Raw genomic sequence first — 15131 nt, 5'->3', positions numbered from 1 at the left:
TGCAGTGCAAAAAAAGGCAGTGAAAAAATAAAGAGAAAAAAGTGTTTTAAAATTGGGTGAGGGAGTACTGAACAGAATTTATTTGGATGGTACTCACTCTACCAAGATTAAAAATTTGTTAAGACAGTTTGAAAAGATTAGCTGTCTAGATATGGTACCAGGTCGACATGTTTCAGCAATTGATAAACAAGTTTGTCTTTGCTTTCTTCAGGACCCAACAACAAATAGTGCTACTGCAATTAATAAGAAAAATAAGTGAAAAAGATAGTAATAGAAGAAAGCAAATACTATCTTTTTCACTAAATTCTGTTCAGTACTCCCTCACGCAATTTTAACACACTTTTTTCTCTTTATTTTTCCACTGCCTTTTTTTGCACTGCACCAAATCAGTCATATTACGCTTTACCACTCATAAACTCAGAGAAGTGGTACACCATACTACTTATTATTTCAGTTTAAGGGACCATTTAACATCTTGGTTTCCTTCTTTCTGAGAATAATATATCAGGGTAGATGGTTTCAAAGGAATCCCAAATGATGAAGGGCGGTTCCGAGTGGTGACTGATGGGTATCTTTGACCATCTGCCTGGGTGTCATTGATTCCCTTTTTTTAGTCAGTTAGTAAGTTTCGTGTTGAGCGCTACCGCATTCCGTAAACTCACTCTTTTATAGACTCTCTGGCACTCTTTTGTTGTTATGTATCTGTTGGGAATGTTCCCAGAGCTTGGTCTTTGAATATTCCCTTGGGTCCCATTTGATCGTATTGTTGTTTTTGTCTGCTGCAGTTCTGCAATCACGGCTTCCCGTTCACTTATTGCTGAAATTAGAGTGACTGGCGTTGGGCTCTTTTTCCGCGTTTCTACCCACACCTTCAGGTTATCGCCAAGATTTTTTGCCCATTTATTTTTCAGAGAACCTTTTACCTCTCTTCACCCATTGGTTCCCCTATCACTTAGAGTGTGGCTGCTAGGCTTACAGTTAATTGCAAGATGACACGCAATGTCCTGTGATCACTTTCGCCTCAGTCATCTATTTCAAATTCCAACAATGTATCTCCAAGCTGTTCGCTGACTAATATGTAGACGATTGTGGATGCATATTTAAATGTGGGTTTATGGCACCAAGATGGAAAGTGTGTCACATTCAATGTGTGGGTTGGAAGTAATTTGTTGCTGTGTAAGAATGTGAGGATATGTTTGTCCTTGCTCGTATGCTTATACGTTTCGATTTTCCTTTCCAGGCCTCTCATATTAAAGTCCCCAGAAACTAGCACTACGTGTCTATCATGTACAATCAACAAGTCTTTCAGTGTCTTTATAAATGATTTAATGATATCTCACCTTTGGCTCTGTACTGGGTTTATGTAGTAATTTATTAGCAACAGTCAGAGCGGTTTTTGATTCAGCCTTAGACCTTCTAGTCGTATGGCTTGTATCTGGTGATTTGTCTGAAATTTAATTGGCACCGAGCTTGCAGGTGTGTTTTATAAAGACCACTAGTCCTCCCAACGGGTCCGCGAAGGTATTCCTTTTGGTGGCTGTTTTTAGAAGCTCATAATAGCCTGCCATGGGGGTTGTCGGCTGTGCCCAGGTTTCCTGGAGGCAAACTATGTCTCCTATGGATTCCTGAACTGACTAATTCCAAGTAATTTTTCTGATGACAACTATATTCCAGGAATGTCAGTTGTTCTTGTTCTGTGGGCGCTCCTTTTGGCCCCTCACTATTGACCTGGATTTGCCTGTTAGGAATACCGCCAACATGGCCCATGATCCTCAGTGAATGCAGTCTTGGTTTGGCTTAGGTGTGCTTCCCTATGATTGTTGCTATAAGTTACCCATATTTTCATGGGAGCACCTAATCTTAGTTGGTTCTTACTGCTAATTGAGTTATTGTTGCCCCTCAAGACCGAGATAGCCCCCTTTTCCTTATCACTAGCAAGAAGCACATATGGATATTTCTTCAGCTGAAGGGGTTTAGCGTCAGTGACCCAATCGGCTAGCTGCTGCACCTCTTCCAGCACTGAAATTTGGAAGCGCTGTAGCCTAAATCCCACAAAAGTTGAATCCCTGTGGATGCCACCTTGGACTTTTAGAAATCTGACCCACTCCAGATCGTCCATCTCAATTGGGGCTAGGGATATAATATGTTTGAATAATCAGAGGATGTTGATCCTGTTCAGGATGTCATGGGGGCACTTGATGTCATATCTTGGAGTGAGCACTACTTCGTAGATGTGACGAGTTTCCTTGTAGACCAATGGGGCTTCTGGGCTCTGAGCATGCTTGATTGAGGAGTTTCCTTGAAAGCCAATGGGGCTTCTGAGCCCTGAGATTGGGCTTGTGTGCTGGAGTACAGACCTAAGCTTGGTAGATCTTTTTCTATAGTTGCATTTTGCTGCTGAGCAGTAACCCTTGCTCGTGAGCATATTTGGCTTTCCTTCCTCTGCGGTTCAATCTGAGCCGGTGGTCTTTGCGCTGCAGATCCCAAGTGGATTAGTATGGTGGCCTGTGTACTTGCATCCACTTTGACTGGGCTTTTCATCAGCTCTTTTTTAAGTCGCAGAGTCTGGTTCCAACCTATCAAGTGCCTGAAGGGCCCTGATGTTACTAGTAGATAGCAAGACCTCTGGTCTTTGGGATTTTCCTCCTTTTAATTCTCCTTGGCTTACCCTCTTTGTGTCAGTGAATATTGAGTAGAGTGTCCTGGTTTCAGTCCTATTTTCTATAACAGGCTTGTTCTGAATGGGTTGCAGTACCGATCCTCTTTTGGCTTTTGCTTTTTTTTGTTGTTTCTTTAATTTCTCCTTGGCTCTCCTGGATAGCGGGACTTCTGAAAAAGGTGAGCAAAGCCGTTCTTCTGAGCTTTGGCAGGACCTTGTGCGCACTTCCCCTTCACTCATTCTGATCTCCTTTAAGGGGCTAGAACTATGGGGTTCTTGCAGGGTACTAACTTTAAAGCCTAACCTTGTCTCCCGGCTTGAGTGGAGCTCACCTTTTTTGCCTGGGTCCGTTGAGGTGGGACTCGATGTGGTTGGGCTGGCGGTTCTCCCTGCATCCTGCAATATGCCCCATATACTCTTTGATACCGGGTCTAACTCTCCTAGGATCCCTACCCATTTATCGATGATTTTTGCACATGTGCAGGAGCATTTTCTTGCAACCAGTTTGCTGAGAATATTTACTTGCATGAGTTCCATCCTAGCACTTTGATTTGCAAGGCGTTGTGCTATTGCTTGTAATAGGTCTATTTGGACCTCCATTTTGCTTGACTGCCATAGCAATGCCCTGGCTAATGTTTTGTGCATCTCTTGTTTCTATCAAGTTAGGGTCTTCGATCTTGATCTTTTACCGACCCTCTGTTTGTATATCTTTTCCCTCCTCTGCTTTTCCAGGTAATTTGGGCGTGAGCTACAGCGGTCTTTCTATTTTCATCTACAGGTTTTGGAGGAATGAATCTGTGCAATCTTTCACCTCGATACTGACGTCCCTCGGCATGATTGCGTGAGGGGTTGGTCTTGGGGTAGATATCATTCCTTCCGGGGTTAGTTCTTTATGGTCTGGCTCACTTTGCCGGTGGATTACTACTTCAATGATATGCTGGCTGTTTTCTATGTTTTGATCCTCCTTTTGATTCCTTAAATCTTGAATGGTCTTGTTATCCGATGACATCCTCTTGCAAAGTGATTGTTTTAATCTCCGTAGGACCTTGTGAACCCCTAAGCTTGCCTAATTCGGGTGACCCCCACTTTCCAGGACAGGAGTACGATCTGCGCTACTGAATGGGTTTCCTGGATGTGTGGCTGGCTTGTAGGGACATCCTAGAATCTTCCTTCAATCTCTCCATTGGGCTGGCTGACGTTGAGAAATGCCTACCTGGTGTCTGAAATTATTTTGTTATGAGTCCCTGTTGGGAGGACCCCAAGAAGAGTTCCCTAAGTGGAGTGACCGACAATGATTCTTGTGGATAGTGGGGGAAGTCTTTTTTAATTCAGTAGCTATCTCTGGACTTTGTGCACTCTTCTTTCTAGGCATCATGTTTTGTTAGTATAATTGCCTGAGATGGAGATGGATGACAGGAGCTATCAAGGTGTTATTGTTCTTGGGGTTGGTTGTGTTTATGATTATTTGTTGTTATTATTTGTTGTTGCTTAGGAAGGCTTTGCCTTGACTCCCCTGGGATGAGCCCTTGCCTCCCTAGGTTCTGCACCTTCTTCCACCTTCCTCAACCTGTCATCCAGAGACCTCCCCTATGAAAGGGTCCTGTCCGGTCCTGTCCTGGTTGCCACTATGGCCCTCTCCACTTAGCATATGCCTGTGGGGCTAGGGTGGGAGGAGTTGTTGGCTCTGCTAGGCTTCACCTCACTTGCTTCCCCTATCCTTAATGCTTTGCTTTATGCCTTGCTGGTCTTCAGGTCTTTTTTTCTGAAGTTCAGGTGGATTAGTAGTCCTGGCTGGGCCCATGCTAGGTCTGAGCTGGGGCAACACGAGGCTTCATACGCCACAACCAGAACTATCTGGCCACCTTCGTGAGGAACCCTGGAGCTTACTCTTTGCAACAACACTCTAAGGCCGCTGTGCTCTCCTGACTTGCCTTGCTTTGCCCCCACCCACTGAGCTCAGAGGCTTCTCCTTCTTAAAGCCAATCGTGAGGTTCAGGTGGAGCAATGCCTGATAGGATTAGGTGTGTTGGGGAGTTAATACTTTAATCTTCATGGCTGGAGCGTCAGGCAATTGGGGGACTCCAGCCTTGCATCCGGACGGTTCCTTCGCCTGCCTGTCTCTCTGTGCACTAACTGCGGCAGACCATTTTCCTGGCTCCCACTACCCCTGCTCCTCAATCCATTCTCCTACCCGCTTATATGCTCCGGGCTCCGGGCTCCGGCCTCAGCTTCGGCAGGGAGGCAGACTTTCGGCTCGCGGGCAAGGCAGACAGGCAGCAGCGATGAACAATGAGCCTCTGCAGTGCAGGACACAGAGCGCTGCGTGTGACCCCTCCTCTTCTGGGTCACACACTGAAAGTTCAGAGAAACAGCCATAAAAGTGACGCGACCCAGATGCAAAGCCTTAGTGAATCTGCCCCGAAATACAACCCTGATTTCAACTGTGGCATTAAAGTCTTAAAGGTAAATAAACTTCATATTCTAACAAATCCAGATTGTCTCAAACACTGTACTTTTAATTAAATGTTTGTTAAATTTATTCATTTTGATATTTTAAATATTTAACTATTATGTACAGTTTTTATGATGACAGTAAAAGTGTCATTGTTTTATAAATGATACTATAAATTATTAATGCATTCATTTATTTAGTGGAAGTCTCGTTATTTGCAGGATATGTCCTCCAGGCAGAATCTGGGGTTATCTCGACCTCTGCAACTCCTGCTCATGGAATTCCACACAGTCCTTGATAGAATTAGCATAATAGTTCAAATGTTTAATTTACAAAACACTTTCTCTCCTTATCCTTCACTTGTCTTATATAGGCCTTATCTGTTTGAATTATAGCTTTTCCTCTTAATGCATTCCTCGTTTCCTTTTTCATAAAAATATTGTTCCAATCTTCACTGCAGTTATTCAGCTCAAGTTTTTTTTTAAATAGATTGAGTTGCTACTGAACACTGTAGTGATTCTCAATTAGTGTAGTGAGAACCTTGGTTGTCTGTAGTAGGTCTGTCAGCCCTTTCATCATTCGGGTCTCCATTAACTTTCTCTTTCTACTCTTCTTGAGGCCAGGACTATTGGTTTTCTCTTCAGGATTGCTTAAAAAGTACCACAATCTGTGGATATGTAGCAGTATTCCCTTTCACAATAAAATCAAATGGGAAGATGTACTAAGATTTTGTGTCGGGTTGTGTAGCTTTTATAGCACAGTATTGATGCAAACATCTTTTTGTCACTTACAAAGCCACCTTGTGTGTGTTTTTTTGCGTTGTTTAGTAAATACAAAGTAACAACACAATGCATAACGATCCTTGTGTTACCTTTGCAATGGGAAGGTGCTCCATGGGTAGAGCATGGGCGTCCCCATGCATTCACCTATGGATTTTGGCATATTCGCAGATTTACCACAGCTAGTAAACCTGTGAATTATTCAAAAAGCTATGTCTTCCTGAGGCAGGCAAAACGAGGAGTAATATCTTTATTTCTACTTGCCCCTTCCACTTTCTATGCGTGTTGCATTCTGCAGCATACGTTGAAAGAGGAATCTGGCGCCTGGATTTGTATTGTGCAGGAAGGTACTCCTTCATACACAAAAAGATTTCTACTGGTAATGCAGACACCCTTGCACCATGGTGCAAAGGTGCCGCCATTGGCACTAGCCAGTACACCATGCACCAGCTCTAGAAGACAACAGCAATGCACCATATGTTAATAGATATGGGGCATTTCTGCAGCCTAACATCCACACAACGCAGCACAGCAACTTTGCTTGCTGCTCTGCATTACTTAAAAGGTAAACAAATATGCCTCAAGGTACTTTCCAATTGCGGCGCTACTTCTGTCCTGTGTTTTGGGTCACAATGAAGGGCTCTCTTCAAGCAACAAGAACAGGATTTCTTAGATTTCTTTCCCCATTTAACTCTATTCTCACTTGCGCAGTACCAGAGAATGAAATTATAGATGTCTATCTCTCAGCCCCCTGTAGAACACACAAAAATGTTTCACTGTTAATTTTGATCACTATGCACATACAAGAAGGGGGAAACATTTCTCACTTCTGATTGGGGTATCTCTATGAAATACACCAACCGAGTTCTTTAAACACATTTTCAACTCTTTATGGATGTCTTATCCAAGTCTTATGCTCCTTTACTTGTAAGTTTGTTCCTCTATCTCCTGCTATGGTACCATCGCCTTTCCCAACTGTTTCCTCTCATTAACTGGTCCTTGTATTGTGGTGTATTGTTTGCTGCATTGTCGTGTGGCAGGCCCAGAATGTATTTTTCTTCCTCAGCAGATCTGATTGTGATTTCTTTCTCCTTCAACGTGAACAGCATGCCATGGTGAAACATATACCATTCGCAGATCTAACTTGTTTAGCCCTACATCAATGCTGCTGTAGGCTCTATTGTAGAGCAGCATAGTGGCAGCAGAGTGTTGATACACTGCAGATTGCCTTTTACATAAATGAGAAATAAATTTGGCCCCCCTTTCTTGCCTTCAAAAAGATTTTTTATTTTAGAGAAAAGGACAACGTTTTTGTGAGGATATCTCTTGAGTGAACTGAGCCCCTGGAACCTTTCCTGTGTACCTAGGGAATCCTCTATTCACCAATTTGGAATGAAGAGTCCCCTCCAAGTTTGTACTCAAGAGTTCTCTGATGCATTCACAGATGTCTGTTCCTGCTGAGGTTTCACGTGGGTTGTGAAGTTTAATGTTATTTCTTCTTTAACTGTTTTCCAGTCTTCACATTTATCAAATAGCACTTTTATCTGTGACTCCCAGGAAGGCAATTGAGGCAATTGTTACCACATGCAACTATGTACACTTTGCAGCGTGTTCTGCTGCTTCCAATCTTATATATAGGCTTTCCTGTTTTCAGTTTCTATTTTTGGTAAATTCTGGTGTGTTTTTTCAGTGTTTTCAAGTGATTTCTATACCTTTAAAAAACAGTAGTTATCAGTGGTTGAACATTTTTGTGCCATTAAAAACAACAGAAACAGTGTTTTCCGGTGTTTATGGAACATTTTGCTTTTATCATGGCTTGCATTCTGCACTGATAGTGCATGGTATATAGACAGTGTATGTACAGTGTAAATGGGGTCCAAATACATTTTTACAAATCAAACTTATCGTAGATCACCATACAATACTTCTTCAGTGAGTCTTTTGTCATGCACACTCGTTCTTTCCTTCCCCTGTAAACTTGTATCTGTGAAAAGGCCCTCTCAACATTGGCACTTGAGACAAGCAACACGAAAATAGCCAGTATACAATTTGCTAACTCTGGCCACTGACATAGCTTTCCATACCTATACTGGTGCACCTGAAGATTGTGATTCTCTGCCACATGTTCTGCAACACATGCGTTGAACTGGGAGCATATGCCCAGAGTTATTGAAGTGGTCAAACATGAGGCAGCTCTTTTGAAACTCCAGAGAAATCTTTCCTTTACAGAAGAGATCTATAACGTGTGCAGAGTACCACAGTGAGGCTTCATTGACTTCAAATGCCATGGTTACTGAAGGGCTATTTCTCATACATTGTAAAATAAAAGTTCCTGAAATGCTCCTCAACATTTCTTTGCTTACCAAGTGGCAAGCATTCTAACATGGTATATGTTGCAGTTCCAAAGTCACTAAAAGTGTCATCTAGCCTACTCTCAAGGAGATGTTTCACATGTACACCAATTATGCTGAACACTTGCTAGAAAAGGGTGTTTTCTGACTCTAGTTTTTTTATTAAGTCCACTACAGCAGTCATGCTTTCCTGTAAAAATCTAAGAATGCAGTAGAGTGTACTTTATTTTCAAATCACTATCAATATGTGACCAAAGATTCTCACATTTCTTGCCTTTGGCATCATCACTCAGCAGAAGTTCTGTAAACGGATGCCACGTGGATAATATTGCATTCATGGCGTCCAGGACTTCGAACCACCAGCTCTCCTCGTTGGGTAGGCGGTGCAATACCCAACGGGCACACCTCAAAGAGGGGCTCTTTGGCGGAGATCTTTTTCCAACTGCTTATGGGTGAAGTGCGGGTGTGGGGCCAGAAAGTTGTAGACAGGACTGTCAGTTAAAATGGAGCAAAGGGTACCTGAGACTACTTTATTCTGGTGGTCCCTAGCTTCAATTAAAAATGGAGCTAGCTAGTGGGGGTAGGTGTGGGCTGTATGCCAATGGCACAGAGGGGGCATAGAGGTCCTCCAGTTTGGCTCTATTCCTCAAGCTCTCCCAACTCCATCGCAAAATCTTTACTGTGTTGATTTTGTTAAGGGAATGTTTATATGGCTGATATAGTGCTACTTGGAGAGGGGTCGGCGCAACCTTTTCCACCTCGACAGCAAAATGTGCCTGAAATGGAATAGAATGAATCTAGTAGTGTAAAAACTGGGCTTGTGCACAGTATGCATACAGTGGAATATCCAGGGCGCCCAGCCCGCCTTGCACCAAAGGGGGAGTCAAGAGTTCCCACGATACACAGGCTTGCTTCCCTGCCCATACCAAGGACAGCATCAGGGAGAACATTGTTTTAAAAAAGACTTGCGTATTGGGGAGTGGAAGATTTATGAGCAGATATGAGAATTTCGGTAGCATGACAATTTTTGCTATTGCTATTCGTCCTGCTAAGGAAAGCGGTAATTTTGCACAGGTCTGCACTTTACCCTCCAGCCATATCACGGCCCTTCCATTGTTCATATCCCACAATTCTTGTAAGTTCCGACTCAGCCAGATTCCCAAGTATCAGACTGGGCCGTCTGCCCATTTGAGGGGGAACTTCAGCAAACAGGGCAAGGTATTTTCAGTGAGAGGGTACAGGACTGATTTTGCCTAGTTGATCTGTATGGCAGACAATCCCCCAAACCTGAAAAGCTCCTGCAAAACCCGTTGTATGTTGGCCGCCGGATCGTTAATGTACAAAGTTATATCATCTGCGTAAAGCAATGTGATGTGCCCCCTAGTGATGAATCCCAGTCCCCTAGCTGCATGGTGCTGTCTAGGTCGCGCAGCCCATGGCTCCTTGGATATATTTCATTTTTCATTTACAAATTTTAATTCGATTTTAGAAAAATCACAAAAGTCAACACAGAACAAACACAGGGTCTGAATTGATCAGTAATCATTACATTATCTCTACACACAAGATTGTGACTATGTCATATAATACACTTTGTTAAAACAATAAATAATTAAGTACAACTCTAAAACACTCCCATATAGCGGGTCAAGAAACAGTTCTCCTTTAAAAAGAGCATCGATCAATACATTAAAATTCATATACAAAAATATTACATGTTAAGAGAAAAAAGGGAGGAACATTACATATACCTCCCTGCAGACTAGCTAATCACCCACACCCAGCCCAATAACTTGGCTAAAGCAATCACATAGGGGCCGTCCACTGCGGTTTTAAATAATCTGTATGCCTCACAGTAGGCCCTGGTCCCCATAGATAGACACAAGGGTTTCAGCCAGCATCTCCTCGAGTTATGGTACGCAAGACAAGCAAATAGCATATGGGCCACAGTTTCAACCTTGTCTGGGCAAAAAGGACTTTTACTATGATTAGCATACAAATTAGACCACTTTGAGGTAAAAGCCTTGGTGGGTAGAGTTCCCACTCTAAACTGGTGGAATAGTTTTCTATCACGAGTCGAGGTGATTAGATTACAGTATTGTTCATAATTAGGTTCAGATTTAATATGTAAGAAGGTGCTTGACAGGGTAAGACTGCTGGAAGTTGTAAACTGTCGGGAATAGATCAAATGCCAATATGCTATCTTTAACTAAGATTTGCTGGGAAAGAGACTTTCCTCTGGGGAAGTCCACAACCGAATCAGTCCCAACTCAGAGAGAATGTTTCTAATACTCCTAAACCACTCAATTTTGTTGTTCACGTCCATATCCCGAATTTCCAACACAGCCGATGCATAGTTGGCTAGTTTGGGAGTCACCCAAAGTCTCCTCCAGTATAATACTAATCTGTAACGGGCTACATCCCAGATGGAGTGGCACCCCAAATCCATATAAAGAGGAATAAGGGGGTTGATTGCGGCAAACCCGTTAACGATCGTACAAATTTATTTTGTGCCACCACCAGCGAATCCAGATTCGCATGCGCCCGCAACTCTGAGCCATACAAAATTGCGGCACTGATTTGGGAATTATAGATCTGCAATACTGGAGCTATGGGTTTGGTGAAGGAGCGACTATGCTCTCTAAGCAACACACCCGAGAGTTGGGCATGTCTTACCGTAAGACAGTCTATTTGCGGCTTCCAGCTCATCTTTTTGTCTAAGGTTACCCTTAAATATGAAAAAATCTATGTTTGCTCTAAAGCACCTTCCTGCATCCTAACTTCACCGATGTATTTGTTCGAGTTCTGAAGGACAATAAACTTTGCTTTGTCAACATTGACAACCAGGTCGTGATCCGCACAAAACTCTTCAAATCTAGTCAGGGCACGTTGAAGTCCCTGTCTCATTTTGGAAAGGATGAGAGTGTCATCGGCGAACATTAGGAGTGGGATCTTTTTTCCAGCTAGACTGGGGGCATTGGTAGGGCAGTTTTCATATTTCAATACCCCGTTTATATAGATGGAAGATAGGGTGGGTGCGAGAACACACCCCTGCCTGACCCCCTTCTCAACCAAAAACCTTTTGGTGGTGTGACATGCCATGTCCCACCTAACCTGGGCAAAATTGTCTGTATACAATTTAACAACAAAAGCCAAGATTTGCAGTGGCATGCCCAACTTTAAAAGACTGTGCCACAGCTTGGAACGCGGGACTAGGTCAAATGCAGACCTAAGGTCCACAAAAGCTGCATAGATGGAGCCTCTCCCCAGAGTAACAGTACACCAATAAATGAGGATGAACCTTAGCACCTGGTCCACTGTACTGATACATCGTCGGAAGCCAGCTTGTAGGTCTGACAGGATGTGGCAATCGTCCATCCATGCCTGCATTCTGCCTAAAACCACTCTAGCCACAACCTTCTGAATGCAATCAATCAGGCTTATATGCCTGTAATTTCCTGGTAGGAAGCGATCCCCCTTTATGAAAATAGGAAAGATAACTGCACCTGCCCAGGAACTGGGAATCGCTGCCCTTTCATCGATGGCATTCATTAAAAGTTGGATATACGTTGCCCAGGATGCCAGGTCTTGTACAAAAAGGTCTGCAGGAATGCAGTCAAGGCCCGGAGCCTTACCTTTACTGAAAATGCTGAGGGAAGGAGAGGGCGATGACACGACAAAGGTGTCCTGAGCTCCTGGGTTATTAGCAAATTTACCTTTGAAGTGGAAGACCCACTGATCAGGTTCCACATGGTTAGTGGAAACTTTACTGGGATCCCCACTCCCACATTTCACCAGGTGCCAAAATCTCGACATGTCCCTCCCAGAGCATGCGTGGAGAAGTTCCGCCAAATGGGCCTCGTCCCATTCTCGTTTAGCATTGGATTTTGCTACCTTGTAAGCCTGCCTCTTCTCTCTTATAGAGGCCTGGTCCTTACTCCTAATTGCAGCTACCAAAGTTTTATAGGCCAAGCGACAGTTGGAGTTATACCACGATGTAGCCTTGGTAGCAGATAATACTGGGCCTTTTTTATTTTTTGTGATAAAAACCTTTTAAAATGATTAAAAAGATGCTCTTGTGTCTGGGATGCTCTATCCCTGAGTACCCCCAATTCAGCCTCTGCCTGAAGGGTATCAATAGTATTTGCTACTAGGTTACTCATAGCTTGCAACTTCTCAGGGTCAAGTGCAACCTTGCCCCATTTAAGGCGTCTGGTATCATTGGTTAAATGGCCTTCTACGAAGTCCGGACAATTTTGCAATCCTTCTAGATTATTGGGGACAATAGCCCGCATAGAAACTAAGAGTGGGTTGTGGTCACTCTCAGGCCGGGCTTCCACCATCATATCTAGCAATTCCAGCCACAGTTCCATATTAATAATAAAATAGTCTATGCGACTAGAACGATGCCCATTGCTAAATGTTGGCATCCCAAGTTTGTCAGACTTTGTGCGGCCAATTGCTGCTCTTAACCCATGTTCCAGGCAGAAAGTTTTTATTGGAGTGCTGCTCTGGGTGGAAGATCCAGTGGTGGGATTGACCACTGGTCATTCTCCTCAAAGCTAAAATTCATATCCTCACAATCAAGTGGTTCATAGGTGCAGTTAAAATCCCCTGCGATTATAATGTTACTATTGCCTCTGTGATGCGTTAAAAAAACTTCTAAAAGGTCTACTGTGTCAGACGCCTTCCCGCCTTGCTGACCCCTAGAATAAACATTAATAAATACAATGTCTGGGGAATTACCATGTGATAGCTTAACAATGAGAATGTCCCGTGAGTCAATGACAATCTCCTCTAAATTGTAAGAGTGGAGCTGCCTGACCCAAATTGACAAGCCCCCCTTCGGTCTGACCCTTTCTCTCTGTACCGCTGGTTTAGCAAAATTAATGTAGCCCTCTTAGAAAACCTGGTCCACTGCCCAGGTTTCTTGGAAGAATATAATATCCTGTTCCTCAATGAATGCGGTCCATTCAGTAGAGGCTAATTTGATGGCAAGCCCCGCAATATTCCAAGAAGCTATAGTAAGAACTGCGGAAGACTCCAAAAGTGCTCTTGTTAGTGGGCCTGAATCACAATTTGACATATGAGTGGCTGGAACACAATGGTGATGCAAGATTGAACTGTGTCATTAGCGCAAGCCCTCTGTATTGACGGAGTGCCCAAACTACATGTGTGTGACACTCGGTTACCCCTACTTCTTGTACCAATCAATCAATCAGGGGATTTGTAAAGCGCGCTACTTACCCGTGAGGGTCTCAAGGCGCTGAGGGGGGGCACGCTACTGTTCGAAGAGCCAGGTCTTGAGGAGTTTTCTGAAGGCGAGTAGGTCTTCGGTCTGACGTAGGTGGGTAGGAAGGGTGTTCCAGGTCTTGGCAGCGAGGTAGGAGAAGGATCTGCCGCCGGAGGTAGTTCATTGGATGTGGGGGACGGTGGCGAGGGCGAGGCTGGCGGAGCGGAGCCGGCGGGTGGGGGTGTGGAAGTTGAGTCGGCTATTCAGGTAGGCTGGTCCGGCGTTGTGGAGTGCTTTGTATGCGTGGGTGAGGAGTTTGAAGGTGATCCTCTTGTCGACGGGGAGCCAGTGAAGGTTCCTCAGGTGGGGGGGTGATGTGGCAGCGGCAGGGTGCGTATGAAGCGCTCGACTGCGTATACCTTTCTGAACCTGTCGTGGGGAGGCTTTGCTAGACTGGAACTCAAGACCCAGTCAGTCGATATCCTCCAAGTTGTTGAATGATTCAAATCTATTAAAGGATGGGACAGAATACTCATACATCCCCTGGGCAAGTGGTACAAAGTTACAGTCGACCCTAGGTGTTTGTAAGAACCGTGTGTATTGGTAAAAAAAAAACTAGCGGTAAGATGTTTATTCCTTCCCCACTCAAATACCTTGAGCCGGCCCTATCAAGGATTGTCTTAACTAGATGGGGGGACCCAAAATTGACAACCACACAGTCGCCTCTGCTTGTTTTCTTTGATTTACCTATCCACGCAATTCTGCGTGCCATTTTAAAGCCCCCGAATAACAAACCTCCCAACCTTGTTTTAGTATTGATTAAATGGAGGGCCTTGTTCCTCAGAGAAACCCAGTTTTCCTCAGCACCAAATTGAAGATGGGGTACATTAGTGAGTACAATAGTATAGGGCGCTGCCTCGGGGGTAGATTAAGAGATTCATTGCAATATTGACTGTTCAAACCTCCCTGTGGGACCCTGCTATTAATGCTACCCCCAGGTGCTTCTCTCCTACGTGATGCTATTGTGTCGAGAACTGATGTTTTACCCGTTGGGTGCGGGGGGGTTCTACGACAATAGTACCAGCCATAGCCTTATTACTAGCAGGTATACTGGCGGGAACAGTTGGTACAGAGACCAAAACTTCATTAGAAGCAGTACGGCATCTTATAGTGTTGTCATTTGGCGACAATAGTTGGTGCTCAATGTTAGTTAATCTTTGGTCGATATCAGTCAATTTTAATGCCAACGGATCTAACTTTGCGTGCAGTAATGCTTCAAACTTGGCTATGAGCCTCTCCTCCACATCACAAGGCATCTGATAGAAACCAGTCAGGGAACTAATAGATATGGGACTGGGAATCTTAGATGTGATAGCTTCTTGAGCATGGCCTTTCTTACCACGGGAGGGCCCTTTGGTTTTTGCCGCTTTGCTGGCCTGGTGCAAGGTAGCGGGGAGTCCACCCGCCTTCTTTTTCTTAGATGGAGCTGAGACTCCACCCTCTCCCTTCTTAGCCTGTGTTTGGCGCTGCTGATGTGTTAGCATCATGTCGGGAGATGTAATAGTGGGTGTAAGATCTCTCGCTAGAGTTGAGGGAACAACTGGCAACAAAGGAGAAAGCCCAGAAGATAATTGCTGTGATGATTCGGCAGATGAGC

This window comes from Lissotriton helveticus, chromosome 4_1 (genome assembly GCF_964261635.1).
Source record: "Lissotriton helveticus chromosome 4_1, aLisHel1.1, whole genome shotgun sequence".
In the NCBI taxonomy this organism is placed as follows: Eukaryota; Metazoa; Chordata; class Amphibia; order Caudata; family Salamandridae; genus Lissotriton; species Lissotriton helveticus.
The sequence above is the reverse complement of the archived record's forward strand: the minus strand, read 5'-3'. Positions refer to the sequence as shown.